Below are 14,432 nucleotides of genomic sequence, written 5' to 3'. Positions count from 1 at the left end.
GGGTCACAAAACAGATAGTAAGAGCTACAAAAAGAGAGTATGAAAGAAACTTGCAGGGGATACAAAATCAATACTGTTGTGGAGTATTAAAAATATAACACTCACACAAGAAAAGAGTTGTTAATTAAAACCTGATTAGTATCATCAGTACCGTTATTGACTGCTGTCCATGCCAATCTTATGGGACAAGCTACGCAGTTACATTCTTATACAGTTCAGATACAGTCAAAATGGGGGAACTACGTGGGGAAGTGTTCCATTGGTTAATACAGGTTATAGCAATTTCATTGGATGGTACAGTTACATTATTTTTATTGGTCACAGTTCTAATGATTCCATTGGTACATTCAGTTCTGGCGACTGTTGCTAGGGAAAAGCCCCCTACAGGATATGTGTTACATTTCTGGGAACATCCCAGGCTAATTCTCAGATTAATGTCCTTGGCAGACATATAGAAACATAGAAATATAGAAATAGGTGCAGGAGTAGGCCATTCGGCCCTTCGAGCCTGCACCGCCATTCAATAAGATCACGGCTGATCATTCCCTCAATACCCCTTTCCTGCTTTCTCTCCATACTCCTTGATCTCTTTAGCTGTAAGGGCCATATCTAACTCCTTCTTGAATATATCCAATGAACTGGCATCAACAACTCTCTGTGGCAGGGAATTCCACAGGTTAACAACTCTCTGAGTGAAGAAGTTTCTCCTCATCTCAATCCTAAATGACCTACCTCTTATCCTAAGACTATGTCCCCTGGCTCTGGACTTCCCCAACATCGGGAACATTCTTCCTGCATCTAACCTGTCCAGTCCCGTCAGAATCTTATACATTTCTATGAGATCCCCTCTCATCCTTCTAAACTCCAGTGTATAAAGGCCCGGTTGATCCAGTCTCTCCTCATATGTCAGTCCAGCCATCCCGGGAATCAGTCTGGTGAACCTTCGATGCACTCCCTCAATAGCAATAGCAAGAACATCCTTCCTCAGATTATGGCTACCCTCTGCTTAAAAGAGGCATTGTCCCTGTTATCTCATGTGGCTGGAACATCGTGGCCTCCTCTCTTTATTACTGTGAGCTGTCTACATAAATCCTGTGGGTGTTCTTATCTCCTAAGAGAATTTCTCTGACCTTCTATCTTCTGCCTAATTGCTGGGATGTGGAATTCATCTATTCTACCATGAACACATTTAAACCTTTCTCTGCCTTTTTTACTTTGTATTTTAATTACCCCTAATTAAGTTTTTCGCTCTTACAAATACAATGAATAGTTACAATTACATTGTGAAAAAGAGGGTAGTCAGGAGCAATGTTGGTCCCTTAAAAACTGAAAGCAGTGATATTGTCGATGATAATAAGGAAATGATGAACATGTTGAATAATTACTTTGCATCAGTATTTACAGTAGAAGAAGAGGATAGTATGGCAGAAATTCCAAGGAAACTGATACTGAATCAGGGATAGGGACTCAATAAAATTAACATAAGTAAAATAACAGTAATGAAGAAAATAATGGCACTAAAGAGTGATAAATCCCGAGAACCAGGTGGTTTCCATACCAGGGATTTAAAGGAAGTAGGTGAGTATACTGCAGATGCCGTAACTATAATCTTCCAAAGTTCTCTTGATTCAGGAACCATTCTTTAGATTGGAAAATTGGGCATGTCACTTTGCTATTTGAAAATGGCGACAGAGGGAAACAAGGGGATTATAGACCAGTTAGCCTAACATCTGATGTCGGGAAATTGCTGGAGTCTATAATTAAGGACAGGGTGACTGAGCACCTCAAAATTTTCAGTTGATCAGAGAGAGCCAGCATGGATTTGTGAAAGATAGGTCATGCCTGACAAACCTGATTGAACCTGATTAAAGTAGTGAACCGGGGAATGTCTATGGATATTATTTATATACACTTCCAGGAAAAAAGAAAGAAAGAAAGACTTGGATTTATATAGCGCCTTTCACAACCACCGGACGTCTCAAAGCGCTTTACAGCCAATGAAGTACTTTTGGAGTGTAGTCACTATTGTCATGTAGGAAATGTGGCAGCCAATTTGGGCACAAGCAAGCTCCCACAAACAGGAATGTGATAATGACCAGATAATCTGTTTTTTTGCCATGCTGATTGAGGGATAAATATTGGTTAGGACACCGAGGATAACTCCCTGCTCTTCTTTGAAATAGTGCCATGGGATCTTTTACGCCCACTTGAGAGAGCAGATGGGACTTCGGTTTAACGTCTCATCAAAAAGACGTCACCTCCGACAGTGCAGTGCTCCCTCAGCCTAGATTTTTTTCTGTTCAAGTCGCTGGCGTGAGACTTGAACCCACAATCTTCTGACATTTGAAGGTATTTGATAAATCCCACATAAGAGCCTGTTAACTAAGGTAGAAGCTTACGGAATTGAGGGGAAATTATTGACCTGGTTAGGAAATTGGCTGAGCGGCAGGAGACAGAGGGGCCAAATTACCCCTTTTGATAAGGTCTCTGACTGCCTGAAGGCGCAGCGGACTGGCTGATGTCCATGGCATTGCCCTCATGGGTATTTGCTGCGGTGTGGAGATCCGTCCTGCTCCCCCCACTTCGGCCCTGCTCCTGCAGTTGCGCCGTTAACGACGTCATCAGCGCGCACTGCAACGGACCCACCATGGAAGGTAAATTCACCTCAAAAAGCACCGATAGGTTTTTGGGTCGGTACACAGTGCTTACTCAAGACCGCCAGCGGCCTTTAAAGGACTGTTGCATGTAGCAGCATTCTTATCGCCGATATTTTTTCGGACTTTTTCAAACTTTGCAAGTTGACTTGTTCACAACGGGATTGAGTGAGAGTGGGCTGGGCTCCTCAATCTCCACAATAGAGAGGATTTTTTCAGACTTTTCCAAATTTTGCAAGTTGCCTTGTTCACAGTGGGATTGAGTGATAGTGGGGCAGGATCTTCAATCTCGACAACAGAGAGACGTCATTGTGGAGGTTCTGCTTGTGGAAGCCAAATAAATGGGGTCAATGCTGGCAGCGGAATGTCTCCTGCACATTGTGCATGGCAGGGAGGCACACAGGAGAAGCAGCGCCGTCTCCAACAGCTCCAGAGATAGATGGGAAGGGACGCAGCACACATGGCTGCCGAACATGCAGAAGGCCATGGAGATGGCGACAGACCTGAACACAGAGAGGTGGCCCAGGGAGGACCTGCCATCAGGAGAAGGGTCAGGAACGCTGACCCCCCACACCAGATATTGGGTGAAATCGAGAGAAGGCAGAATGCACAGGAGGCAGATGCTTGCCAACAGCAGGCTGCAGAGGGTGAGGAGCAGTAAGAGCATGAGGGAGAAGGCAATGAGGCAGCTGCCATAGGAAGACGCGAGCATAGACGTGGGGGGGAGAAGGCCCCATCGTGCAAGGGTCTACAGACAGCAGTTTTCGTACATGGACCTGACGGATAACCAATGTCTCCGGAGACTTCGATTCCGGAAGGACATCGTGAGGGAGCTGTGCAATCTCCTGCAGCCAGACCTCCAGCCTCAAACAAGATTGAGGACAACGTCGCATCCAAGGTCACCATCACCCTCAATTTCTATGCGACTGGATCTTTTCAAGCTGCAACAGCAGACATCTCGAACATATTGTGAGTTTGCCGTGCATAGCTCCATCCATCACGTGACAGATGCTCTCTATGAGAAGGAGGGACTACATATCCTTCCCTATGAGCAGGGAGAAGCAGTTGGAGCGGCAGACTGGATTTGTGAGGATTGCGGGCTTCCCCAGGGATCAGGGCACCATAGACTGCACCCACATCGCATTGAGAGCGCCACAGAACAATCCCGAGATCTTCAGAAACCGCAAGGGATTCCACTCTCTCAATGTCCAGTTTGTGATATATTCACAGAGCACATCACACACAGCTCCTAACATGGCAGGTAGCTCTGTCGGAAGCCTCCGGAACAGCCTGGTTCTGTTTATTAATAACTCTGCAATTGCAGTACACAATACGTCCACATCCACAGTGTGGAGCTACAAACATCACAACCTTACAGACATTACACTTCTCCTTCCTTAATGAAGAAGTTATTATAACAAACATCATACATAACTTTCATTTTTATACATAACACAGGATATAGACTTATTTTTTTTTCCATATTTACAAATTTAACTTTACCACTTGTTCTCTGTTTCAAAGAGGATACCTTCGCTCTCGAACAGAACCTTCTAAACATGGTGTCGATTTCACACTCATTCAAGGCTCATCCTGAGGTACATTTTCCTCCACGGAATTTCCTTGATTTTCATTTGAACTCACTCTAACTTCAGGCTCTTTGTTTTCCTGAATCGGACTCAGACTTTCATTCTGATTCTCTCCTGGATTTGTTTCCAGTACATCGGATTTAGGATTTGCTACTGGTGTATCAAAACTATCTGATGAGTCAGCAATAAGCGAATCATTCCAACTTTTAACTATTTTCACGTCTGTAGGTAAAATATGATCAATATGAACAAACCTAACCTGTCCATTATCAAACATCTTTACCAAATATGTGCGAGAATCACATATCTTCACCACTCTTCCCAGTAACCACTTTAACCATTTATGGTGATGGTTCTTCACTCTCACCTTCTGGTTTAATTTCACACTTCTCTCTTTTACTCTACCTCTATCATGATTCTCTTTCTGTCTTAACTGTGTCTCTTCTACAGACTGTGCCAAATTTGGTTTTAACAACGAGAATCTGGTTCGTGGCTGTCATTTGAGAAACAGCTCTGCTGGTGTTCTACCAGTAGTTGTATGAGGAGTATTTCGATATGTAATCAAAAAATTAGCCAATTTGTGATCCAATGACAAATGTTGTTTCCTTGGCTTTGGATCTAACATTTGTTTTATGAGGGCACGTTTTACAATTTGTACAATGCGCTCTGCTGCACCATTCGATGCAGGGTGGTACAGTGGAACATTGGTATATTTCACACCATTTTTGCTCGTGAATTGTGCAAATTCTTCTGAACGAAATTGTGGTCCATTATCCGAAACAATTTCTTCAGAGAGGCCAAATGAAGAAAATAATCTTTGTAAAATGTCCAATGTTTTACTTGTTGTTATTTTCCACATTGGAAACACCTCAACCCACTTCGAATGGCTATCAATCACAATGAACAATTGTTGTCCTTCTAACTCAGCAAAATCAATATGTAGCCTTTGCCACATCCTGAGAGGCCATTTCCATGGCTGTAATGGTACTGATGGTGGTTGCTTGCTTACCGATTGACATGTCGTACACTGACTCATGATGTATTCTATATCTTTATCAAGACCTGCCCACCAAAAATAACGGCATGCAAAACTCGTGGTCAAGCACATTCCCAAGTGCTGGTCATGGAGGTCTCCTAATAATTTGGACCTGAATTTATTTGGTATCTTGTACCCCACATGATACAATCTTTATCGACTGATAATTCATTCCTAAGAATGAAGAATGGATGTGTATCTTTGTCTGTTACCTGGTTTGGCCATCCATTTGCAATATAATCATACACCTTTGACATCAGTGGGTCACGTTTGGTTGTTCTACCAATCTCTTCAGCTGTAACTGGCAGTTCATCAATGTATGAAAAATAAAACACTTCTTCCCTATCGAGTGTAATTTGTGATGACATTGCATCAGCATTACTGTGATCAGCTGATTGTTTATATTCAATATCATGTGTATATGCTGACAAAATCAAAGCCCATCTCTGCATTTGGGCTGCAGCTAATGTTGGAACTGGGGACTTTGGATAGAGGATTGCTGTTAGGGGCTTGTGGTCCGTAACGATAGTAAACTTACGACCATACCAGTATTTGTGAAACTTCTTGACCCCAAAAATTAATGCCAAAGCTTCCCTTTCGATTTGCGCATAATTACTCTCACTGGCACTGAGAGTGCGTGAAGCAAAAGCAATTGGTCTCTCCTCCCCTACTCAATACATGAGAGATCCATATGGAGAGGCATCACATGCTAGCTTAATCTCCTTAGATATGTCATAGTGAACTAACATGATGCTCTTTACCAATTTGCTTTTACACTCCTTGAATGCTGTATTGCATTCTTTTGACCACTTCCAATGGACCTGTTTTTTCAAGAGTTCATTCAGTGGATCTAATACTGTAGCCAAATTTGGTAGGAACTTCCTATAATAGTTCAAAAGACCCAAGAATGAACGAAGTTCAGTGACATTCCTGGGAGTAGGTGCATTTCTAATTGCATCCTATTTTTCTATGGTTGGATGTAAACCATCTTTGTCTACTCTGTACCCTAAGTATTCCACTGAGTTTTGAAGTAACTCACACTTACGAGCAGACACTCATACTCCGTGCTTCTCTAGCCGTTTGAGCACTTCATTCAATATGTTATTATGAATTTGCCTATTTGGTGCTGAAAATAATATGTCATCCAAATAACATACTACTCCTTCAATACCTTGCAAAATCTGGTTCATCACCCCTTGGAATATGGCAGGGGCGGAAGGCACTCCAAATAGTAGCCTATTAAATTGATATAGGCCTTTATAGTCAAACATGACTTGGACTCCTCATCTAGTTCAAGCTGTAAGTAGGCATTCGTAAGATCCATTTTTGAGAAGATCTGACCACCTGTCAGTGTTGTGAATAAATCTTCTATATTCGGCAATGTATTGGGGACATTACCCTCGAGACCCTGGTTTACGGTTACTTTATAATCACCACACAATCTTACCTTATCATCGGACTTAGGTACAACAACAATGGGTGTAGCCCAATTACATTGATCTATCTTACAAATAATGTTCTCAGTCTCTAGTCTTTTGCGTCCTTGCTCAACTTTCTCCTTGAGTGCATATGGTACAGAACATGGCTTGTAGTAAACCAATCTAGCATCTTTCTGTACTCTGACATTCGCCTTGAAGCCTTGAATCGGACTGCCCGTTTCGCAGAACACTTTCGGATACTTCTTGATAACCTCATCCGTTGATGAAAATCTCACTTCCACACAGAAAATCTCACTCCAATCCAGCTTCAGTGAGCTCAACCAATTCTTCCTAGTAAGTCAGACTCGTCTCCTTTCACTACTAGAGACAAGTTCTGAAATTGATCTTTATATTTCACCGGTACGGTGATACGACCGACCACAGGAATTTTCTCTCCCGAGTAGCCTTGCAGCTCTATCTTGGATTTCTCCAGTTGAAAATCACGCAATTTGTCGAGGTACAGCGACTCCGGTACTACACTCATGGATGCACCCGTGTCGATTTCTATTGGTATCTTGAATCCCGCAACAGCTATTTGGATTTTGATACTTTCCGAATCGCTGTCTGTTAACCTCGTGCTCCTGATGACGTGTAACTCTAACATCTCCTCTTCCTGTTGTTGTTCTTCCATGCTATGTAGTCTCTTGGGATTTCTACTCATAGCTTTAAATGCTGGTCTCAGAGCTTTGAATGCTGATTTACCCTTCAGTCGGCATGCCTTCGCAAGATGCCCAGTCTTTCTGCAGAAGAAACACTCTGCCTTCACGTATGGACAGTTTTGAGCAATGTGTTGTCCCAGGCACCTATAGCACAACTTCGATGCTCTGTTAGAATTTCCAATTTCTGAGACTTTGGGCCCCTACCGCCTTTTACTTTGAATCTTCAGGCGATTCACCTCGGTTGACTGATGACCGTAATTATTATTTAATTCTGGGGAATATTGTTCAGCTATGCCCATCGACCTCGCTGTCTGACAAGCAATCTCAAAAGTCAAGTCATCCATCGTCAATAACTTCCTTCTGATCACATCATTTTTCACCCCATAAACAAAAATGCTCGGTTTTGAAAGTTTCCAAAATTACAGTGCATCGATAGCTTTTTTAATGCTACGATGAACTCACTGATACTTTCATCAGTCTTTTGATTCCAAATCCTGAAACAATAGCTTTCAGCAATTTCTAACGGTTTGGGGTTATAACGGTTTGGGGTTATAGTGCTGCTCCAGCTTCGTTAAAATCTCTTTAAGCACTGTGTCCCTTGGCTCGTAAGGCATAAGCAGATTTACCAGCGTTTCATACAATGCTGGACCTGCCTCCGATAAGAAGATCGCTCTCTTACTTTCCAACACAGCCCAGTTCTGGACTGCATTGTTTGGAACTTCAATTATGTTATTTGCAGTGAAATACATTTCTAGCCGATCCACATACACTTTAAAACGTTCCCAGTCGTGTCTATATTCACCCAAATGTCCCATTGCACCTGCCACTTTAATCTCTAGCTGTTCACACCATGTGCTGTATTTTACATCGGATTTTTGTAGCTTTTTCCAAAGACAGAAATTTCCAAAATCTCTCTGTCAGCTGGCTGAATCCTTCACCAAAAAGATTTAAGCTTTAAATCATCCGAAAAATCCTATCTCATCACCAAATGTGATATATTCACAGAGCACAGCACACACAGCTCCGAACATGGCAGGCCGCTCTGTCGGAAGCCTGGTTCTGTTTATTATTAACCCTGCAGTTGCAGTGCACAATATGTCCACATCCACAGTGTGGAGCTACAAACATTACAAGCTTACAGACATTACACAGTTGGTGTGCAACCACAAGCACAAAATCATGGCAGTTGATGCCCGGTATCCTGGCAGAAGCCACGATGCTTTCATCCTGCGTTGTACCCGGTGTGTTTGCTGGCTCAAACCAAGATTACACTGGCTCCTTGGAGACAAGGGCACTGTGCACTTGGCTGCTGACTCCCCTTCGCAACCCCAAGACTGCTGCTCAGCAATCGTACAATAACTGTCTTTCAGCCACTAGGTGCATAATTGAGCAGATTGTTGGAATCCTTAAACAGAGGATCCGTTGCCTGGATCGCTTAGGAGGAGTGTTGCAGTGCTTGCGTGAGCGGGTCTCCCTATTCATGGTCATCTGCTACATGCGTTACAACGTGGCAATCATGAGGGCACAACCATTGGATGATGAGGCAGCAGTACCACCTAAGGAGGAGGACCAGGAGGAGAAGGCGCAGGAGGAGGAGGAGAGGCACAGGAGGAGGAGCAGGATGTGGGTCGGCTGCCACGCAGGAGGCGGCATCTCCATCTGGACCCTGCAAGGGAAGTGCAGACTCGTCTCATTGCTGCTCGTTTAGGATGAGTTCATGCCCACTTCACCCTTCAGCTTTGCATCTCCGTGACCAACCCAATGAGCCCTTTCACACATCGTTGCCCACAGTGAAATGAGAGACTACACAGATATTGAAACACAAAATAAAAATTTATTACACCACAAATAATGGATGCGCAAAACATACACATTCTCATTTCTCACCCGTGTGCATTTCTTTATAATCCTCTTACGCAAGCCTATTCTGGAACTACGCCGCAGTGTCTCCCCTGTGGCTGTATCATGTGTCTGGGAAGGCTGCTATGTTTCAGGTGTAGAACCTATAGATGTCCTTCTAGGACGCCCTCGACCAACTCTGACCACAGACTGGGCTGCATCCTCCTCGGTGCGTTCAGTCAGAATTGGCTGGGGCGGTTCCATGGTTGGCAGCAATGGCGGAGTGGGAGGTCTGGGCTCAGGATTGCTGCGATCCTGAGAGACCACATCAGGATCCTGGTCCGAGGAGCCTGTGCCACTCCCCCGGGGCAGCACCTCACCATCCCCACCAATCTGCTGGAGCACAGGTCGGTGGGGCGGCACGACGTGATACCAGAAGGTCCCTGGTGGACTGTGGTGGACCCAGCTACGATGGCAGCAGTCTGATCTCGCATGACATCCAGCTGAGACTGCATGAGAGCAGACACAGTCTCAATGCCACCAGACACGACAGCAGTAAGACGCTCCGCTGCCTGTTGCCCAGAGTGCAAGAGAGCATTCTGAGCTTCCAGGACAGCGGCCATCCTATCGAAAGCAGCATTCATACATTCGTTCCCTTGTGCCTGCTGTAATGGCAGCTGCCACATCGCCCACGACAGACGGCATCACAGCTGGATCTGCACAGTCACTCTGAGAGTCCACCATTGCCTACACACTGGCAATGATGGGCTCCATGGTGTGCGCAGAGCTGTCCACAATGCGGGAGGAAGACTCCTCCACGCTCCTGACCACTTGCGACAGTCTCTTGGGCACCCTTGCCATTGCCTACAACATCTGCAAATACATAGCCTCCACCCTTCTTTCATAAGCCCCAACATCGATGGGGTCATCTGAGTCCTCTGCAACAGAACTCGTGTGCAAACTCACCCCCCAGAGAGATGACACCCGAGGTTGCCTTTGCCCTTCATAATGCTGCAGCCCGCTAGTCCCCGATGCAGCACCCAGTGCAGAACCCTCTGCTAAATCTAACTGTCCCGACCACATACTCCCAGTATCTGAGTAGGAAGCAGTGATGCGGTGCTGGCAGCAGTGTCCCCCTCTTCCTCAGCCTCATCGGACATGCTGGCAATACCTGGAATGGCCTTGTTATATCTTCAGTACAATACACAAACACACACAAGCTGTAAGATGGCTGCTAACATCAGGAACCCTAGTCAGGTGATTCCCTCTTTATTGTTGTAAACAACACTGACTGCAGTGCCACAGTCGTCCACCAGATGAAGCTATATATATATATTACACTTCTCCCTCCTTAATAAAGAAGTAATTATACATAGAAACATAGAAAATAGGTGCAGGAGTAGGCCATTCAGCCATTCGAGCCTGCACCGCCATTCAATGAGTTCATGGCTGAACATGCAACTTCAGTACCCCATTCCTGCTTTCTCGCCATACCCCTTGATCCCCCTAGTAGTAAAGACTACATCTAACTCCTTTTTGAATATATTTAGTGAATTGGCCTCAACAACTTCCTGTGGTAGAGAATTCCACAGGTTCACCACTCTCTGGGTGAAGAAGTTTCTCTTCATCTCGGTCCTAAATGGCTTACCCCTTATCCTTAGACTGTGACCCCTGGTTCTGGACTTTCCCAACATTGGGAACATTCTTCCTGCATCTAACCTGTCTAAACCCGTCAGAATTTTAAATGTTTCTATGAGATCCCTTCTCATTCTTCTGAATTCCAGTGAATACAAGCCCAGTTGATCCAGCCTTTCTTGATATGTCAGTCCCGCCATCCTGGGAATCAGTCTGGTGAACCTTCGCTGCACTCTCTCAATAGCAAGAATGTCCTTCCTCAAGTTAGGAGACCAAAACTGTACACAATACTCCAGGTGTGGCCTCACCAATGCCCTGTACAACTGTAGTAACACCTCCCTGCCCTGTACTCAAATCCCCTCGCTATGAAGGCCAACATGCCATTTGCTTTCTTAACCACCTGCTGTACGTGCACGCCAATCTTCAATGACTGATTATAGCAAACAATCATCATACATAACTTGTATGGTTATACATAACAAAAGATATGGACTTATTTTGCCATATTTACAAATCAAGCTTAACCATTTGTTTTCTGTTTCGAAGAGGATACTTTCGCTCTTGAACAGAACCTTCCAACCATGATGTCGAACTTAGACTCATTCGAGGCTGATCCTGAGGAAAGTTTTCCTCCAAGGGATGCCCTTGATTTCCATTTGAACTCTCTCTAACTTCAGACTGTTTGTCTGCCTGACTCGGACTCAGACTTAAATTCTGACTTCCTCTTGGATTTGTTTCCAGTGCATTGGATGTAGGACATGCTACTGGTACTTTACTTGTATCAAAACTATCTGATGAGTCAGAAATAAGCCAATCAGTCCAACTTTCAACTACTTTCACGTCTGTAGGTAAAATATGATCAATGTGAACAAACCTAACCTGTCCATGATCAAACACCTTGACCAAATATGTGTGAGAGCCATATATTTTCACCACTCTTCCTGGTAACCACTTTAACCATTTATGGTGATGGTTCTTCACTCTCACCTTCTGATTTAATTTCACACTTCTCTCTTTTACTCTATCTCTATCATGATTCTCTTTCTGTCTTAAATGTTTCTCATCTACGGACTGTGCCAAGTTTGGTTTTAACAACAAGAATCTAGTTCATGGCTGTCGTTTGTGAAACAACTCTGCTGGTGTTCGACCAGTAGTTGTATGAGGAATATTACGATATGTAATTAGAAAATTAGTCAATTTGTGGTCCAATGACAACTGTCGGTTCTTTGGATTTGGATCCAACATCTGTTTGATGAGGGCACGTTTTACAATTTGTAAGCTCTGCTGCACCATTTGAGGCAGGGTGGTACGGTTTCACACCATTTTTGCTCGTGAACTGTGCAAATTCTTCTGAACAAAATTGTGGTCCATTATCAGAAACAATTTCTTCTGGGAGGCCAAATGAAGAAAATAATCTTCATAAAATGTCTATTGTTTTATTTTTTGTTATTTTCCACAGTAGAAACACCTCGACCCACTTCGAATGGCTATCAATCACAATGAACAATTGTTGTCCTTCTAGCTCAGCAAAATCGATATGTAGCCTTTGCCACACCTTGGGAGGCCATTTCCATGGCTGTAATGGTACTGATGGTGGTTTCTTGCTTGCCGATTGACATGTCGTACACTGACTGACGATGTACTCTATGGGCTAGATTTTGCACTTTTGTGCAGATTGCCCAAAAATGGACGTTATTTCCGGCGTGGGTGGTAAAAATGGGGGTTTAGATCACCGGCTTGTCGCCCATTTCCAAAGCTCCTAGTCTCCATTTTAAAAATTGGGCATTACCGCAAGCGATCTGAAATGGGCATTAGCATGGGCATCTGAAATGGGCATAAATCTCACTGATCTTCTGCCGTAAAGTGTCACCATCCTTAGCAACAGCATGGCAATGCTCGTTTCCTGTGATTCAGGAGGTCATGGGTCATCATTACATGTGCAGAAGAGGAGACAGAGAGAGAGGGTGCAGAGAGGGACTGAAAGAGTGTGTTGGAGTGGTGTGTGCTTGTTTGGCTGTTGTGGCAGGCACGAGGGAATTTCACCAGCTGCAAAAAGCCTACTTAGCACCAAGAACGTAGTTGGCACCGAGTTTTTGTCCAACAAATAATAGATAACATAGAAGGGATGGAGGAGGCCCTGGAGCTGTTAGCCAGGACCACTGGTGGCAGAGGGCTCCCAGTGGTCCCGGACCGTGGCACTGCACCCCAAGGTGCTGCACTCCCATTGACAATGACACATGAGAGCCAGGAGGAGCATCTTGCTTCTGGCTCGGAGCACATTCCCACCTCGGGACCGTCCTCTCCCGTATCCGTCCAAGCAGCTGTTCTGCTGTCATCCCCCCCCAATGAAGCATCGCCTGAGGAGCTCCTCGGCCAGGCAGCTTGGAGTCAGGAGGGGAAGGGGAAGGGGTAGAGGTGGGGAGGAGAAGTGGGGTGGGGGAAGGAAAGTGAGGTGCATGACTGCAGGTGTTGTCTGGGACATATTTTTAGGTTGCTGCTGCTATTTTGGTGGGAGGGTCGGGGCAAGGGGCAAGGGGGCTACCTTGTTGGTTTGCACCCACTTTGTGTTCTGTTTTGCAGGAAATGGGGACCATTGTAATGATGTAAATGTGATAAATTTGTTGTGGGCTGAGGCGGGGGTGGCGTGGGGTGTTTTTTACAGATATACTTATGAATTCAGACAAATGGTCGGATTAAATGTTTTTTATTTAAGATAACCTTGTTGCGCTTTGGCTCAGATAGCTGGACTGTTACACACTGGTGATTCCTTAACATGAAAGGGTATAATTACACTTAACTTGAATTTAACTTCAACTTTAACTGTCAACAAGGTGATGCACACCATTAATGTATGACCTGCACACCCAGCAGTGTTGCAGCTTTGTAAATACCACCAACATTCTTTCAAGCAAAGCACTCATTTATGAACTCCTGACATAACAGTCTTACAGCTATGATGCCACCACGAGCCCTTTCCTGCGGTAGAGAGGGGGGCGGGGGCATGGTTTTAGCATCAGCCTGATTGTCTGGCCCGATGTCAGCATACACCTCCTCGTCCTCCTCTTCCTGTCTCTCCTGAAGTAGACTGTCAGACTCTTCTGGCAATTCTTGTCCCCTCCTGATAGCCAAGTTGTGCAGCATGCAGCATACCACCATGAATTGAGCTACCTTCTCAGGGTGATATTGGAGTTCGCCTCCTGAGTGGTCCAGGCATCTAAAGCGCTGTTTAAGCACTCCAATGGTTTTCTCCACGATATTGCGAGTGGCTCTGTAGCTCTTGTTGTATCGCTTCTTGGCTTCGGTGTGGGTGTCACGCAGGGGGGTCATCAGCCAGGTGGCGAGGCCATATCCATTGTCACCAAGCATCCAGCATTGACCTTGTGGCTGATTGGTAAACATGTCAGATTCAGTGCTCTCACGTAGGATGTGAGCATCATGGATGCTGCCCGGAAATTTAGCATTCACTGCCATAATAATTTGCTGGTGGTCGACAATGAGTTGCACATTCAGGGAATGGAATCCCTTGCGGTTCCTGAAAACAT

The sequence above is a fragment of the Pristiophorus japonicus genome, chromosome 3 (genome assembly GCF_044704955.1).
Source record: "Pristiophorus japonicus isolate sPriJap1 chromosome 3, sPriJap1.hap1, whole genome shotgun sequence".
Classification (NCBI taxonomy): Eukaryota; Metazoa; Chordata; class Chondrichthyes; family Pristiophoridae; genus Pristiophorus; species Pristiophorus japonicus.
This window is presented reverse-complemented; position numbering follows the sequence as displayed.